The following is a 13434-nucleotide window of genomic DNA, read 5'->3' as shown; positions in this document are numbered from 1 at the left end:
TCAAATTTGTTTCCAGTCCACTCTGGGCAGATCTGTTGTTATCTCAACACTTCATACCCCCACATTGGGCACCAATTAATGCTGTCATGGTTTAGGAATGGTATTCTCCAATTTAGTACTCCCACTATAAAAAATACACACATCTCCCCCTGACCCACCTCCAATTGGAGGTACAAAAGACAAGGATCACAGGTTGAGATAAGAACAATTTACTGGAAGCAGCAACGAGATAAGAAAAGGAACAGTAACAACAACAGAAATAAGAAAAGTATACAAAAGAGAGAGTGATTCATGTGCAAAAATGCTCACCATGGAGGCCACGACAAAAAAGAATTCTGGACAGCTCCTCCTGCCATATTTTCTCAATTGGAAGGAACCCCTTCTCCTTGGAAGCAAGAGTCTCTTTTCCCTGCTCCCAGCAATGACGTGAGATGGTATAGAATAACCTCTGAGTCCTAGACACACCTCCTCCCACCTACTGTAAAAAAAAATAACTCTTCCCTGAATGGAACCAGGACAAAGTTGGAAACTCCATCTTTCATTGAAGTAATACTAAACTGTAGGGAATTCTCCCTGAGACAGGTGCATTGAGCTGTGAAATAATCTCTCAAGGGAACAAGTGGACACCAGGGATGTTTTGGTCTTGAATAAATATAGGACTATAAAACACCATCAAGAATAATTCTGATAAAGAAAAGGAGAGATGATATATCGATGATCACCTGTAGTGACACCTTTCATTTATAGGAACCTAAGTCAAGTGAACAGTAGTATACTGAAACTGCTCCAAAGGCGAACGGAGCTTTAAAACAAATTGCAGAGACTTTCAAGAGCTGTGATCTTCCTCTTCCAATCAGCACTGGTTCTGGTAACATCAATCAGGTTTCATGCAACCCACCCAAGAAGCACAACACTGAACTTCCAGTGGTCCTTGGGATGTAAGATGATGATCTCGGCAGCTTGAGCAAGCTGTCTCCAACGTAAGAAAAAAATCTAACCTCAACAATGGTACACCTGGATTAGTCCTGGAGAGACAGGGGCTGAATAGGCTAAAGACCTAATTGAAACATGAGCTGTTGTAACATGAGTTACAACATGGTGTGTGGATCTTTGTGTACAAGCTTTTTCTGCTACTTTGGTATGCATGGGTGAATGGGATTAATTTCCCCTTAAAGCCAAAGACGATCAGCTCTTAAGCACTGCAATCATTCCTTCTAAAGAAACCTAGCTTTGTTAGCCTAACATTTATGTGACTCCAACAATTGCTTATAACTTCACCTGAAAATAAAAAGCACTCATTGCACAGAATATTTCAATGACCCCAAAAAGTTGGTTTGTTTGTTTTTTCTTTTTTTTTTTTTTTTTTTTAACATTCCTACTTCTATGGACAGCCTCTGCTCATAGTCCCCATAGAATGAGTCACTTTGGGTACAGGACTTTTCAATCCTGGAGACAAAGGCACAGAAAGATCCTGCTGGAATTTAAAATTAGGAGCCATGTTAAAAAGCAAGGATAATTTTCCACAGAATTTTATACTGCTTCACCATCAGCTGAAGCCCACAGATAGGGATAAAATATACCTTTCTAAAGTTATAATCTTGCTCTGCTCCAAGTTTCTTGGACTTGGTATGAAAATGATCATGTTGAAAATGCTAACACCTTCAGAAAGCAGTTGGTCACCCCTGTGAATTGTGATGGCTCCTGGCTTTAAAATCTTGGTTTTAGGGCCCTGTGATTTTATTGTGAACATTCCTTTATATTTTCAGGATATACGTTTTGGGTTCTTTGACATTTCCTTACAGTTCGGCAGAGAGATCTTAGACGTGCTCGTCTGTATGAAATTTAAATGGCTTAGCAGGTATGAACAAAAGGCTGTCAGTAAAAGCTCCTGAGCCCAGAGGGTTGTTTGCCAATGTTTGACTCCAGTGAATGGTCCATTGAAGAACCAGGATCCCCCAGTGCTTTTAAAGCACACGTACACACATTACATTGTGAAAAATAGTAAGTTTTTGGCTGACTTTTTATGGACTGAACAATAATAACCTGTGGGCATTTTCTACATTTTATTGAGCAATTCTGTACCTGCCGGAGTCAGAAAGATCTTTTCATTGATTTTAACAGAGGTTGGAGTGGATTCTTAATAAGGAGGAGTTACGGCTTTTAGCTGGTTGTGGCTTCCCATAGAAACACCTTGCTGATAATGGCATTTTAAGTTACAGTCTTGCAAAGAATATTGACATGAAGTTTTCCAAAGTTTCTTCAACAAAGAAGAAGTGTATGGCTTTGCATAAATCAGTAAACTATAGGAAATGTATCTCCAGAAATCTCTCTTGAACTGTTGGTAAGTGTGATTAGAATCATGGTCTTAATAAATACATTTAAAATGTTAGCACTGTGTATGAATGGAACACTTAAAACCCTGAAAGGTTTGGGTGCTGCATAGACAGGCAGCTCTGCAAATGTTTTTTGTTCAACCAAAGAGGAAAGGACACTGAGATTTCTAAGCTCTACGCTAGTACAGACTCAAAGCTAAAAGTAGCCTTGAGAGTATAGACTATCAAGCTAAAAATTTCCCCGTCTATTGACAGGTATTAATGCTACCTGTCTTTATAAATATATTTAGATGATTGATATTGAAGCATTTATAAAGTATTTTGAAGATAAAGCAGAATGCAAATGTGTAATACAGTAGGAGTTCTAGGCCTTTCCAGTACAAAGAAGCATCTGTCAAAATGAGTGTTTATACAAAATGGGCCAACCAGGTGATCCTCAGCTAGTGTTACCACTCTTTATTTGACAGCACAGAATGTGAACTCACTATTCTAATGGAAATATTTATCTCTCTGTGAGTAGCACCATACTATAAAACCTATTCAGGCACCCTCAGTGTTCCAGTAGCTCAGTAAATATTCAGCATATGTGGTTTCTATCTTCCGTATACTCAGTTTGGGGCATCATTTTGTTGGAGTAGACTCAAAGCAGAGAACTTACAACGTATGCAGGGTTACATGGGCCTTGAGTACAGAACCCCAAAGCCCAGCCTGAGCGCACTCACCACAGAACTAATTTTTGCTCTCTCAAAAAAATAAACCAAGAAAAAAGTCATACCCAAACAGCTTGGCACATTTCCTTATCTATCTGGTTTCTGTGGATTGTTGTTTGGGTTTTGTTTGTACATTTGTTTGTTTTTGTGGGGAAAGAAAAAAGATGGGAGGGACCTAAATAAAAAGACGTCCCACAGTTTTAGAGAGAAGTATGGGTCCATTAAAGATCTACTTTGGGAGTAAAAATTACTTGAGAGATCTTCAAATTACAGAAAGTGTTTTGAAATATGTTTGGCATATCTTCAATGCATTTTTGACAGCTGGAGACATGTTGGAGAAATTTTTGAATTAATTTCAAATATCACTCTTTCCCTTTGTGATTTCTTGAGTGGGGTGTGCTAGTAATTTATTTTTAAAGAGGCAATGTAGGTTTCTAGATGCTGTTAAAGAAATCCAAAATAATTTTTTTGCACCCTGCCACTGTTCAAAGGAAAGGACACTGAATTAATTTAAATATATTTGTTAAAGATTGATTCCCCCAATGGAATTTACATATCTACTTTCCCTAATTATTCCTGAAGTTTCACCTATCAACTGTCAATTTTCCATAGAAGAGAAGCAAAACACTTTGACTTTTCCTGACAGCAAAGAGCTTTAAAAGAACTAGAATGAAAACTGGCATCTTGCACGCCTTACCTCCCTAATGTCTACATTACTGATAGAACAAGCACTAATAACTCCTTTTTGTGTGAGCATTAGAAACCACAGTTTAGCCTAAACAGCCAGTAAAAGAAATCAACAAAATATTTAGTTTAATAATGGTTGCCTTGAAGTTTTTGTCATCCTTAGTATTTATCTTAAATGACAGACTTGTTGTCTGACTTTCAAATTAATGATGAATTGATTGCACTGAATGTATTTACTCATTTTTAGTGGAACTGAAATACCACCTGTCATTTTAAAATATATACAAACCCAGGCATTCTGCAGTCCTCTCTTTCTTTCTTTTTCTTTCTTTCTTTTTTTTTTCCTTTCTTTTTCTTTCCTTCTTTCTTTCTTTCTTTTTCCTTCTTTCTTTTCTTTCTTTCTTTCTTTCTTTTTCTTTCTCTTTCTTTCTTTCTTTTTCTTTCTTTCTCTTTCTTTCTTTCTTGCTTTCTTTTTCTTTCTCTTTCTTTCTTTCTTTCTTTCTTTCTTTCTTTCTTTCTTTCTTTCTTTCTTTCTTTCTTTCTTTCTTTCTATTAGTGGGAGCATCTCTAAAAGGTACACAGAAAGAACAAACTTAATTATAAATACTTGCACTGTATGTATGAAGTTGAATTTAAAAACAAATATTTCTGCAGGAAAATTGTGCTTCATTAAAGGATAAAGTCTTCATATAAAATGCAGTTAACGCTTGCCAACATATCAGTTAAACTGATTTTAATTTCCTTCTTTTCCCAAGGTATTGATACTCTGCTGCACGGCATTTTGGTTATCATTTTAATTTGCCACACAAAAGCTTAGATGTATTTGCTATCTCAGTGATTTGAATCTATGGTTGTGTTCCAGGTGTCCGTTGCTCTTTCTTAAGGAGAAGCACTATAAAGATTAGTGGACTTCTTTCTTGGACTGTCTGAGAAAGCTGTGGAAAAACTAAGATTTGAAATAAAGAGGCTAGAGAGATATTTTATGTGAAGAGGCAACCAGACCCTCGGGCTGGCACTCACCAGAGTTTCAGCCAGTGGGAGAAGAGAGTGCCCAGGGAGTTCTCAGCCTGCCCTCATGACTCCTCATCCGTAGGAATGGTGGGTTAGGGGCTGTATTGAATCTAGCTGAGATGGGGCCTGTCTGCACTTCATCACAGGCACAGATACAGCTAGTGCTTTATTTCATGCTCATATCATATGTCTTTTTGTTTACTTATCAGCCATAAAGTTATTTGGTTTCAGGAAACAGTCTCAATGCAATTAAATAGAGGTTGTTTTTTATATTAATGCAGCATCCAGTAAGTTTGTCCATCAAAAATTCTGAGAGAAGTATAATCAACATACATTTGCTTTATATCAAGCAAACATGAGCATCTCCTTCTTTTTCTCTTCCAGTCCTATTTCTCCCTTTTGAAGAGTAGAATGTTGCCTTTTCTGCCATGCCTGGTACCATTAACATAAACAGTGTGGTCACCAAAACCCTTCTAATGCCCTCAGTGGTGGCACGTGTTCCATCCTCTACCTCACACAAGAGAGAAATGCAGTACTGTCAATGGCTGCTGGCCAACACCTTTCCTGAGTGATGCACAGTTGTCATCTTTGTGGTAGACTATGACAAACAGAGAGAATCACTAACAGGATGCAGCACACTTACCACTATGAGAAGCTAAGCTTTCAGAGACTCATTTGTGAAAAGTGCTGGAAAACAAATGTATTTTCTTATCAAATTGTTCAATTAGTCTGTCTTCCCAGCTGGGCAGGAAGAAAGAGCACAGGGGCTCCTCTCCAGAACAACCTATAAAAAGATTGCAAAAAGATTTTTTCTTGAAGAACTCATAGGTAGCATTTATTGTAACTTTTCTAGTGTGTATTTTAGCCTTCTCCTATTAAAATACTCAATCCAAAAAGTTCACCTTGTGTTTTCTTACTTACTTTTTCAGCATTTCCAAGGCTAAATAAATCATATGCAAAGTGGTAACTCACTGAGTACCACACACTGCATCCATTTCTTCTTATAGGTAGCTTTGCAATATGGAACATGTTGTGATCCAGCCAAGGCCCTTTCACTTTGTCCTTCTCCACAAACTTCATGTAAATTATCTAAGATTTCAAACGGTCTGTAAGGAAATATCCCGAGGCTCTCACTTTGGAGTTTAAGTCCTTCTGCCAGCCTTTCATATTGATTTCAGTTTGTTGCATGTACATTTATTTGACATCCAAGAGCATTTGTGACCCTTGGGCATCTCCTTCAATGTGTTCCTAGCACATGTTCTCCAGGATGAAGCATACAGCACAGCAGTTGGACCCTGCTCATTCCTTCCCCTCACCATACTGCCAGAGACCCCAAGACAGGGGATGCTGAGAGCCTGTGGGGCACTACAGCATCCTGGACCTTCTGGTGCTGAGTGCACTGTGAGATTTAACAAACAGCCAGCACAAATAGATAGATACATTTTGAAAAATGAGATTCTACAGCTCCTTCCACATCTCTCTGAGGAATGTATTTGTAAGTGTTTTTGTAGAATTATGTCAACAAATTAATTCAGACTTACCAAGGCTAGAGGATGAAATCTACAAAGCTATCACACCAAAGTCCATTTTACAAACAACATATTTTGTTAATTTTTTTTCTGAATTCTGCTTTCTGGTCACCTACAAAACCCACCAACACAATATGGCTGAAGATGAGCTTGCCAAGGAAGATTTAATATATCATGTAAGAGAAGGTACTTAAAAAAGAGGAAAAAACATTCAATCCAAACACTCAAACTCTTCCTAGAAGAAAGAATAAAATAAAATCAAAGCAAGCAGAGTTACAGACACCCCCCCCCAAAAAAAACCCCACAAAACCAAACAACAACAACAACAACAGCCAAAAAAACCCATCCCCAAGATTTAAAAAAAAAGGTTGAAGAAAATTTGCTGGTTTCTGTTTTAACACGCAGCTGAGGATGTGGTACAGCTTCCTACAACTAGCAGATAAAAGGAGTCCCTTGCTCATCTGACCTGCCCTATGACAGGCACTCATCACAATGCTGTTCCCTGTGGCAGTCCTCTCTCCTTGCTTGAACAGTAGCAAAAAGAGCTATTGACTTAAGAGATTCTTGTAACTTGGGGTGCCTCACCTCATTTTGGGCAGTTATGACTTTCCCAGAACATTGTATTTCTGAATATTAAAACATTAATATTAAAATATTAAATATTTATGTATTTAAATTTAAATTTAAATACATAAAATATTATTTTCTGTCCCTGGGCTGTGTGTTCTAACCCAGCACCACGGCAAAGAGACAGGAGAATGTCTCCCAACTTCCACATGGACACTAGCTACAGTAATGTTATTAAAAGCTGAGTGTGGGAAAGTTATTTTTGCCACACTCCCTTTAGTAGTTAATTTTAAGGTCTCATTTAAAAATCACTTCACAACAGCCCATTTCAGGAACTGCCATGACAGAAAGCCAGTTACACCAGACATACTGGAGTACATACACAGATATTCCCATTTTCTTTCCCTCAATATCTATGATCTTCTGTGGAATTAACCAACCTCCCCCCCTACATTGTTGGGTTAATCTTTTTCAAATCAAACACACCTAAACATATCACTTACCAAAGTTCTTCCTTTGTTGTTTCGCACTGTTTTAAAGTCCACAGACCTTTAAAGACTTGGAAGCACTGTAAAAGAATTGGAAGGGAGCAGGCTTTTTCACCTCCTCCCCACCCCAGAGAAGCATTGGAAGGAACAAGAAAGCATTTTCATTTGTTTCAATTTGAAATTAAGTCATTGTCATCCTGCTGAAAACACTCAGCACACTTGAATGACAACCACCATGAAGCTTGCTTTCAGAGATGCCAGCTGACCCTGGCTCAGGTGAGATTAGAGAGTGGGATGTGTTAGTCCAGCTATTTAGTGTAAATTTGAAACTAACTCTTGAAATTGTTTCTGCTGAAAAGTTGAAATACGTTATGGAGATAATACCATATTCCATCTATGCCTGCTTTGCTTCAGCCTGTGCTGAGTGAAAAAAAAATCAGTGCAAACAAGAATTAAGGAACCTCAAACCAAACCAACAAAACTGAGCAACCTATAGGATCATTTGCTGGATCCCAGTCAAGTACAAAGACCACTGGAAGAAGAGGAAAAATGATCAGGTAGGAGTATAGAAGCTGAAAAACACATAGGCTTGCAAAGAGGTGAGTATCTGTCTTCCTTAAATATTTGCGTGCCTGTGACAAGTCTAGGATACACACCTCACTGGCAAACTGAAAGTAATAAGATCAGGACATCATGGTACTGTGAGGAGTCTTTGCATGACCACACAGGTGTGTGGAAGATGCAGACTTGTATGTGTATATCAACAAAATAATTGTTACATTCTAGTCTCTATTTTTCCTGAGGTCATCTGCTAATTCAATTTTTATTTTGCCATGCTGGACTGTAAACACAGACAGTAAATTGCAGAGCATGTGCCCCTCCCCCATCCAATTTTTGCAATTTTCTCCAAATGCTAATTGGTGTAGGACTCTAAAGCTATTTCCTTTATCAAGTTGGCTTATGTTTTCAGAACACTCAGAATCCATTTTGGTCTTTGAAATCTTCTTTTACGGTAGTTCCCTGGAGGCCATAGTCAAGCAGCTGCCTGTCAGAGTGCTTTCCTAAAATGCTCTCCTCTCTCAACCCCAATCTCTAAAGTTGCTCGTCTTGGTATAAATTTTCTTCTTCTAAGAAATTAAAAAAAAAACCATGCCATAATTATGCTAAAAATCAAGCATCAAAAAGAAGCCCATGAAGTAGTATTTGGCTCTCACCAACAGTGGAGTAGGGGCTGAGACCATTCCTGTGAAATCACACCTGAGCTATGACTTCCTGTCACATTTACTTTACTTCTCATTTGTTGCTTGTCCTCAAAACTAAGATAAGAACTATATGAATGACCATGTTCAGTGTTGCAGCATTCTCCTTTTCTTGATTGGCATCAACCAATATGGTATCAGAAAAATAGCACCTTGTGGGCTTCAAGGCAGACTAACTCCACAAACCACCTGTAGTTCATAGCTCATAAAATGAGGTATGTGACCTCAAGTCCCCTGCCTGTGCTAAGCCTGGTTTGGGGGCATTGTTATTTTTTAAATCTTTCACAATATGTACTCAGAAATCTCCTTTGCTGAAGGATCTGTTCACATAAATTGCCTGTTTCTTTCCTTGGCAGTGTCCCTTGCTCAGCATTTTTTATCCTCAGTGGCCCAAATCAACTGTTCAATCTTTCTTGACCACAAACACAACATTTAGTCAGTATTCAAAACTTTTTCATTGACTGTAGCATTCAGGATTTTTATATCCTTCCATACATTTCGTAACTGTGCTTTTTGGGAAGTTCCAATCTCGTCTAGACTTTTTATACTCTCCATCCTCCCAGTTCTTATATCCAAAGCTAGTGCTTTCTATGCTGTTGCCCAAATAACAAGTGAATAAGATTCCAGTCTTCATACTGGTCCTGGTCAGTTCACTAAACACTTTTTTTTCTCTGTTTCTTGCACAAAGTTTATAAATCCTCTAGTGGAAAAACTAAAGGCCTATCCCTCCGGCCTTTGCGCACTGAAGTTGCCCCCTGAATGCACTGTAGGATCCATCATACCTATCTCTGCTACCTTTAATCCACATACCAACAGTTTACTTGTATTTAAGGACAGAGACTGCTGCAGGCTGTGATTCTGACTGCTTAAAGAACTATCATCTTAGCAAGGGTCTGTGTTAAGGAAGGCTATTATTTGAAGTAAACGAGTGCCTTAAAGGAAGGCACATTGAAGTAGAAACAAAGCCTGCACTTCTTCCCTTTCTTTTTTTTAAAGAAATTTTTAGAAGCCTCTGCCACAGACAAAACCACACAGCTATTTTCTCACAGCTGTAATTACAGCTCACTGTCACACTAGCTGAACCAGCTCGTCTTGCTGGAGGAGAAATATTAGAACCTAGTGCTTTTATGCTCCATTTTTATCCTTATCCCTGAAGTAGTCTGACCTGTGAGAACTACTGCTCAAACACTGCTGTATTTCTTACTACAAGGGAAGCTGGAAACCTTGATCCTTTCAAGAGATGAAACTAAGTAGCAACCTATTTACACAGTTTAAAAGGCACCAACTGAAGCTTCAATGATACGACTTCTGTGCAACAGAAAAGGTTGCAGCAGTGTCATAGCTTTCTGTGATTTCCACCTAATTTAAAATGAAGGCATACACATCTTCATCAGGTGGTTTCAAACATTTTCAGTAAACAGAGGCAATTTTGCATCGTTAATCTGTATGATCAGCAAATTTCATAACAATTTCATCCTAAAACTGGGGAAAAAGGCTACAGGACCAGGTTCTGTGCTGAAGATAGTTCCAACTGTGGGTCCAGGTGGGTTGTTTATAGTACTGCTCATAGATACAGCAAGTGGACCAGAAAGACTAACAAAATATTAAGTAGAGAGACTTAATGTCCTTGATAACAAATGAACTGAGATTTCCCCTGCTGGGACTTAAACAAAACAAATGATTTCCAAAACTTTTCTGAAACTTATCATAGTTTGACTTTATGGCACTACAAAAACCAGCTCACTCTGGTTATCTTGAGAGAGAAACTCCAATTCTATAATATCTAGTTTCACATTTTCTATCAGAGCACAAAAGGTAACTTTCTTCAGCATTTCAGGATTCAGCAAAATACGGTGTTGTTTCAGATATTATTCTAGAAGATTAGATACACAAAAGAAAGACAAAAGTTTTGTGCTGTGAAATTAAAAGAGCTCACACGGTTTTACACCTGGCAGGAAAATGCACAGATATTATCAAAATCTGGAGGTACTGTGTTTTGCCAGATGCCATTTTTGTGCTCATTACCAAAGAACTCCAGGGTACTTGAAAGCTTGCAGAAAGATCATGTTTTTCTGCCATGCAGAAGACAGAGTTTGTTGCTGATTTTTCTTTTTAACATAGACTTCTATTTTTCTGTTTTATCTAGTGGAGATTTGAAAAATTTTCTGAGCATATGGGGATTTCAAACTTATCTTGATGTAATTTGTGAAGTTGGGACTATTTTCTAATCCAGATGGAAGCTAGAAGGCATTACAAGAGTATTGAAATCAAGCTGTTGTATCTCAACAGGGCACAAAAACATCTGTTCTTTGTTGGCCAAGACACAGTTAACAAACATTATTATTAGGTAAGCATCCTATTGTGCCTGTCATCATATATGTCAATTTCTGCATAAATTAGGACTCTAAACCCAACAGCAGGGAAAGAATTAATTTCTAAGAAGCGTGGGCCAAAATAACAGTCATGCCTGTCAACCACCACCACAATCAACAACATCCTTTTACTCAGGCTTAAAGGAAAAACATCTAGCAAGCCCAAAATAATTTAACAACACTTCTATATTATCTGTATCTCAAAATTTTGCTCAAACAGAGCCTCTAATTAAAAAATTAACAAAGGCTTTTCTGAATAAAGTTGAAGGAAAATTTATGGGACTAAACTTCTGCATATTCTGAAAGTCTTATCCTCAGTATACATAATCTAATCCTAGCAGATTACTCAACCCCAGAAACTAAAACCATAATTGAATATTCACAGATACCCTTCACAGACTATCCTGGATTTGCAGAGGTTACAAGATCTTTGACTATTTAACAAAAGAAGAGTACAAGCAATAAACTACCACAAAGGTTCTTTTGTGAGATTATGATCACTTAATTCAGACCTCTACATGACACAGGAAAGTACAGCTGAAAATGAGTTACTTTTCAGTAGAGAGCAGAGCACTATAAAAGCAGCTTTTACAATTATTTCAAGATCTCAGGGTTTCTTCTGACACAGCAGCAGAGTGAAGTTTAAAAGAGGCCCTTTATACAGTTATTTGCCAGTCCAGGTGGCCTGGCCATGCAGTGATCCTGCAACATTTTTTCTCAGGCTGCCCCTTCCTTGTACTTTAACATTTCAATTCAAGCTTGAGGCTCGATGACAGAGCACTTGCCTACCATTGCTCCCCTAGTCTGCTTTTCTTAGACTTTTGATTTTGAAATTGTTAACCCATTTGAAAGAGTATGCTCCTTCAGTAGCTTTGGTTTTCATGTTTCTTGAAGGAATATTGTGTTTCTTAATGTAGTATGTAGGACATAGCATAAACTAAGAAAATATATTATCTGAGCAACTTCCCAAATGAAATAAATCCCAGTAACTGCTTGTATATAGTGAGAATACTAAGCTACAAGCTTCTAACTCATATGCCTGTGACTGTTTTCCAGGAGGCAGAGTCTCTTCCAAAGCTGTTTTTTCCCGGTGGCAGCATTTACCCAGGAAGCATGAAATGTAAATACTAGGATCTCATTTACCAGCTGGGGTCTGATCTCTCTGGACCCAGACAAAAGGTCAAAACCTGAGTCTCTTCACACCTCCTTCTGCTGGAGTTGGATCATTATGATCAGGGAAGGCAAATTCAAAGGGCCAAAAGAAAGAGGAAAAAAAAAAAGAGCAAAGCCTCTCTCTATACAGGATGCTGAGGTTTGCAGACTCTTCAGTCTCCATGAAGCTGCTTTAGATATGTCCAAGGATTTACAGCTCTTCAGTGCTGGATCCTAAGATCTGGTTATTCTGGGAAAATTCAGATAGTTTGAACACATCCCTAAGTTACCTCTTTGATTACCGTTCTATAGAAAATGAACCAAAGCCATCAAAGCAACTCGCAGAACTCCTTCCACTGGCAAGTACACAGACTAGGACACTGGAGTCATCACTTCCCAGTTTTAGAGCAAAGAATACCTTCTTGTACACAGCAATCATGTTTTTTGGAACTTATACATTTCTTTGGATCCTTTCATTACATGATATTAAACCAGTTTCAACTTCATTCCTTTTAAATTTGAATCATCTCACACACCTCTATGGATGAAGCTTTTTGTGCTTCTCTGTTTTCTGACTTGATGCCCATTTGCTCTGTGTATTTACTGCATGTGTGAGTCCAGTTTTCATTTCATGCTGCTGAAGAAAGCAGAGACAATGTACCATGCAGGCTTTAGCCACTTGACTGAGTCTGTGCTAATATTTCAAGGGTAATAGCAAGCAGAAAGATTTTAAGGAGTCTTGAAACCTATGGACCGCTCCAGGGCTGGAGCTGCTGGTACCTTGTGATATTGGTGTTGGTGGTGTCTCACTGCCTCAGGGAGTGAAATATTTCCCTCTTCAAGTGCCCAAGGTCAGGAAGACTTCTCTTCTTCCACTGCACACTCTTTTTATGAGAAATACTTTTTTTCCCTCTGGGTCAGGTTTCCATAGTCCCCTCACTTCCCTTTTTTCTGTTTTGCAGAGGTGTAAGAAAAGGACACTGGCACAGCATCTATCTGGGGGAACAGAGCCAGTGATCTCAGAAAACAAAGATGGCATTTGCTGCCACTGGATGAGACAAGAGAAAAGAAAGAGCTGCACAATGAAACAATCTGTCTCTTCTGATTTTACACTTAAAAGCAGACTCTAACATTGTCTTTTGCCTAAGAGACCCTCAAAAGGTACTATTATTGGAGAATGATATTTCTGATCTGCTTCTTACACATAATATTCCCTCTACATACTTTCCCCTGATCTTGCTAGGAAGAACTTCCCACAGATTTTTCAATCATGAGCTATTGAAAAAGCTCTTTAGGTCACCACAGTCAGCTACAGTTACAGAAATT

The sequence above is a fragment of the Chiroxiphia lanceolata genome, chromosome 3 (genome assembly GCF_009829145.1).
Source record: "Chiroxiphia lanceolata isolate bChiLan1 chromosome 3, bChiLan1.pri, whole genome shotgun sequence".
Lineage (NCBI taxonomy): Eukaryota > Metazoa > Chordata > Aves > Passeriformes > Pipridae > Chiroxiphia > Chiroxiphia lanceolata.
This window is presented reverse-complemented; position numbering follows the sequence as displayed.